General features: G+C 34.0%; 1 long non-coding RNA gene across 4 annotated transcripts; it reads right to left on the bottom strand.

Moving 5' to 3' along the window:
- Nucleotides 1-605: 605 nt before the first annotated feature.
- LOC110710955 lies at nucleotides 606-2925 on the bottom strand. 4 transcript variants are annotated; one of them, XR_002509234.1, is made up of 4 exons: nucleotides 2821-2925; nucleotides 1939-2068; nucleotides 1148-1853; nucleotides 606-952 (listed from the first exon to the last, which is right to left on the bottom strand). It is a non-coding gene; the product is annotated as an uncharacterized LOC110710955 (long non-coding RNA). The 4 variants fall into 4 exon arrangements; XR_002509233.1 differs by having other exon boundaries at nucleotides 1939-2063; XR_002509235.1 differs by lacking the exon at nucleotides 1939-2068 and having other exon boundaries at nucleotides 1148-1652; nucleotides 1742-1853.
- Between the last annotated feature and the right edge of the window lie 2576 nt (nucleotides 2926-5501).

The following is a 5501-nucleotide window of genomic DNA, read 5'->3' as shown; positions in this document are numbered from 1 at the left end:
ACAACAACCTCAGAGAAATCAAGCGATTTACAGCGGGACTCACCTTCACCCTCCTCCCTCTTCTCTCTTTCTTCCTCCTCAACACTTTTGAGGACTTGAAACTACAAGAAAAAGGCGAATTAGCGACGGCCAAATTCGTCGCAAATCCGTCGCAAAAATGAATTTGTGACGGATTTGCAATTACTTTGGCAAGTCGCTGAAGACCTCGTCGCAAATTCATTTTTGCGACTTATTTTTGGATAGTCGCAAATTTAGCGACGGATTTGCAACGACTTTGTGACTACAATTTAGCGACTAACTTTAAAATTTTAGCAACTAAATCACTTTCCGTCGTAAAATATTTGCGACGGATTAGCAACTATGAAGACCAATAATTTAAGACTACGGAGACCAATATTTTGTGACGGATTAGCGATTGCAAGGCTAATAATTTGCGACGGATTAGAGACTACTAAGACCAATTATTTTGCAACTAACCATTCAGTCTCTAAAACAAATCTGCAGTCGCTAAATTTTTGTAATTGACTATAAATATTTGGAGACCATAATTTAGTGATGACCAATATCAGTCACTGAAAGAAAAGAAAAGGGTTCCCAAGCGTAAATTAAAATAACCAAAATGTCAATTTTATTAAAATATCAAAAATATCATCAATTTGTATCAATATAATAAAAAATAATATTCTAAACCACATGACTAATTGTTTCAAAATCACCACCCATATAAAGGAAGCTACTTCAAATAAGAACTAATGACGATATACAAATATGCCTCCAAACATTAAAGATCAGTAGTTATCCACAAATAGTTCTTGAAGTACATTTATGAAGCGCTCCCTAAACCGTAAACTTTTCCTTTCTTTTGCCCACATACAACCTCTAAGTAGACTTTGTTGGAGCTTATCTCAATTTCTTTGTTCTTATAATCCTCAAATTTTTCCATATATTCTCCCTGCATTAAGATATGTATTAGTAAATATGGTCTCAAATGTTCAAATCATAAAACATGCACCAAAGGACTTATGTGCCAGCATAAAAAGTAAAATTAAAGACCCTTAATTAGATTACAGATAAGAACAATCACCAACACTTGAAAACTCTCAAGACTAGTATTGGTACTTTGTAGGTATCTAAATAAAAGACTAACCTGAAATTCATACTCATTGTTTCGGGAAAAAATGAGCTAACCGGGCCTCGAAGGGGTGCCTGAGAACCTCGAATTTGGGCCTTGAATCGACCTGCAAAATGAACCCCGAGCCCCGGGGGTGGAGCCTCCGACGCCAAAGTTAGTAGCCAAACAATGCATATATTGAGAGGAGTTAAGGGGAGAGAGTGAAGGAGTATGGTCATCTTAGATGATAAGAGTGACCTTCTTTACCTTTGGCCCCTTGAGGGGTATATATAGGAGTACATGGTGGGTGTTAGTGAACCCTTAGAAGTACATATGTGGGCCGTTGAAGGCCATATTGATGCATTTTACTTATTTGGGACCTTTTAGACCTTTTTATGCCCTTTGGGCTTATATGGGTAGACTTACCCAAGACTAAAATGGGTATGACCATTTTAGTACCCAAACACTCATGAAGCAATGCATTTACGCCCGGCTTTAAAAGTTTATCCAACATATCAAGAATAACCATAATTAAGCAACTCTGTATCACAAATCAGTACAGAGATGAGAAAACTTATAAGAACAAAACAATCAATACAATGAATTCACATAAACCTAAAGTCACCGTACCTATAATTAAATCTTGGATGTAAGGATGTAAGCTCAATCAGGGTATCTAGATCAAATTTAAGTAGAAAATGAGTCACATTTGGTGCGGCCTGCTGATATTGCCAATAAGAAGCTGTAAAAAAAAAAGAGATGATATCAATAGAAAGCCACATAACAAATTCAATAGTATAAGCAACTCACTAACAATACTCTAGCACCTAGAGCATAAGCACACCCAGATATCACTGCTATTATCCGCAATCTGGCCTTCTTGTTCACGTGTCTCTAGGCACGGAGCATAATCATCTATCAAGGAGCTTGCAGAATTAGATTTCAGCAGCAACTGAACTAGCACAACCATACGAGAGTTGGCAAAGATAAGGACAGTAGACATGACTTAGTTTCCATTGTAAGTACAATGAATATTTAATAAAATAATCCACTAGCAAGTGATGCATGAAGTATGAACTATGAAGGAGAGTAAGACAAAATAAAGTTGGGTATTGGCTAACTAAGAAACATTCACTAATGTTATTAAGAACAGTTGATCAGTTATAGATGTAAACAGCCTCAAAAACAAAAATCAAAACTTTATAGATTAAAGAATATTGAGGCAGAATGATACATAAAATGAATACCTCAAAGAGCTCATGATTTTGATTGAGTATTGTTGAATAAGTGGTTATAGATCATATCTCACATAATCTCACCAATCAACCACATTTAGAGGAAAAAAAAGTTGGAATAATATAACTTGGGATCTTTACATTGAAAATAATTAGGGCTTTTTGCATAACAATCAATTTTGATAGGTTTTTCATTAATTGACTATGATAATCCTAAAATTTGCAATTGGCAGCCAGATTAAAATCAATTCTCAATGGAAACCAGAGTTAAAATCAATTCAATCAATTCGCAAATAAATCAACTCGAAATTCAATCAATTTAATTAGATTAAAATCAATTCACAAATCGCAATAGAAACCAGATTTTAAAAAATTGGGCAAAAAACTCAATGATAAACTAAAATTCACAATTGGCCAATTGTAGTAAGAGAAAGATGGAATGGACAGTAGGAAGGGGAAGAATACGTGACTAACCTGGGAGGAGATGTGGTGGCGTAGCGGCGACAGATGAAGACGACGACGACGGGTTGATTGATTACTCTGAAGTTCTGAACTTGGCCTTCTGTTTTGTTTTTTTTTTTGGAGGAAGAAGAGTATGTAATTACGTATTATGAATGACTCGAGTAAAAAAGAGCGATTTAAGGCCTGTTCCGATTGACTGAACTCAGCTGAACTGAACTGAACTGAACTGAACTGAACTGAGCTGAACTGAACTGAACTGAACTGAGCTGAACTGAACTAAACTGAACTGAACTGAACTGAACTGAATTTCAACGGAAGAGAACAGGTCCTTAGTTCTTAGTTTGAGGGAACAATATGTAATACTAAGGGTTTTTTAATGAATTTTTTCACTATTACCCAAAAAAAAACACATAAAATTATTTTTTACCACCAAAAATTTTAAAAGTTTTAGGAAAATTTGCAAATTGCAGCCATTTAAAGTTCATATTTTGCAAATTGCAGCCATGTATTTTTTTTTCGCAAATTGCAGCCTAAAAGTTCGTATAAATTGTAAATTGCAGCCCGATTCAATTTTTTCATTGGTTTACATGTTGAAAAATCTTCGATTAAGGTTTTAGGGGTCATTTTAGTTCTTAGGGGCCCGAAATTGAGCTTGGAATTAGCAAAAAAATAATGTGTCTCATATTTATAGTTTCCCACAAATCGATACATTTTTGTTGCGCAAAACAAGATACTTGCGTTTTTTTTTTTTGCTGATTCCGATCTCAATTCAGACCCCAAAGAGCTAAAATAGCCCCTAAAACCTTAATCGAAGATTTTCAACTTGTAAACAGATGAAAAAGTTGAATCGGGCTGCAATTTACAATTTATATGAACTTTTGGGCTGCAATTTGCAATTTTTTTTAAATGGCTGCAATTTACAAAATACGAACTTTAAATGGCTGCAATTTGCAAATTTTCCAAAGTTTAATTTTACCATAAAAAAAAAACTAAATTGTTTTTTTCAACCTACCGTAAAGAAAACCGTTACAATCTAACGGTTTAAAAAAAATTCTTCGATTTTCGTGCGCAAAACATGTTTTTTATAAGTGTAAGGGAGCATTTAGGCCTTGTAGATTCAAATTGAGGTCAAAATTGACAAAAAATGATCGAAAATGAGTCGTTTTGAATATTTCACGCAAATCGATGTATATTTAGACTCGCAAAAGGAAACAATTATGATCTTTTTTTTCAATTATGACCTCAAATTGGATCCAAAGTATAAAAACCCCTAAAGATCATGTATTTGACACAAAAATAGAATAACATATAAATTTCGATTAGGTTTTTGGCGACATGTGGTAAAAAATAATTTTTAATTTTTTTTGGTGATAAAATCAAAGTTTTGGTAGTAAAAAATTAAATTTGTGATTTTTTTTGTGGTAAAAGTAAAAAAAAAATCCTTTTTAATTTCTCCTTTAATAATTTTTTTTATTTCTCTTTTAATAAATTTTAACGACAATGGTAGCGACTATCGAATAGTTGCAATAGCAATCGCAATTTTTTTTAAAAAAAAATTAATTGTTAACCCAGCAACTATAATTTAGTCGCAAAACTTATAAGAGTGTCGCAGATTAGCGACCGCATAACAACTACTGCAAAATTTGCGACTATTCATCTTTTTCAGTCGCAAAAATAATACGGAACCTCAACCAAGGCAAAATAATTTTTGCGACTTATTATTATGGTAGTCGCAAAAATCAGTTGCTAATTAGCGACCACGTAGCAACTATTACAAAATTAGTTGCAAACTTTGACTGATTATTATGGTAGTCGCAAAAATAAGTTGCTAATTTCCCTTTTTCTTGTAGTGATGACCCAGGGTTCTATAAGTGTACAAAGTACAGTAGGGACCCGTTTCGTTGGACTCGTAAAATTGACGAGGGAAAGGAGATCCAACCTCGAAGCAGTGGATGAGGTTGAGGATCAGATTCTCCTCTCCTTTGTCGTTTGTAGCCATGTAAGCATCCTTTAAAGGATCCAAGTTCACCATTATTATGGGGGGGACTTTGTTTGGGAAAGATTGAAGAATTGAAGAGTATATCTGGAGAGAGAAAGTGAGAAAATCGCAAGAACAGAGGAGAGAGAAATACCCAGAAGATGAACTAGGGTTCATCTTATGAACTCTCCGAAAAATATAGAGAGAATCAACCATCAGAAATTAATTTTGGTGGTTGGGAATGTGAGTAAATGAGGGGAGAATGGGGGAATTGGGAAAATAAAGGGAGGGAATCATTAGATTAGGAGAATAATTAAGAAAATAAAAATTTTACGTAAGGGCAATATTGTAATTTCCACCTATTTTTTTCTAAAAATGGAAAGTTGCACATAACCCCGATCATCCCGAAATGGCAAAAGTTGCACATAACTATTAACGGAGGTAGTATAAGTTTAAATAATGTTTAAACAATTATATAAAATAAAAAAGATTCCACTTTTTCCATGGAACCTTAGTTCACTAGTGTCATTTATGCTAATATGTGCACCCAATTACATAGTTTGTGTTGTAGACCTGTAGAAACCCCAAATATGTCTCCCCAAAACCAAACCCAGTGATGAATACCTTTCATGTCATTTGATTATCGAACAAAGAGAAAGTGTGAAAAGTCTAGTGATGAGGATGTTTTTATTAAAATATTTTTTCTTTCTGTTTT

Source organism: Chenopodium quinoa, unplaced genomic scaffold, assembly GCF_001683475.1.
Source record: "Chenopodium quinoa cultivar QQ74 unplaced genomic scaffold, ASM168347v1, whole genome shotgun sequence".
Classification (NCBI taxonomy): Eukaryota; Viridiplantae; Streptophyta; class Magnoliopsida; order Caryophyllales; family Amaranthaceae; genus Chenopodium; species Chenopodium quinoa.
This window is presented reverse-complemented; position numbering and strand designations above follow the sequence as displayed.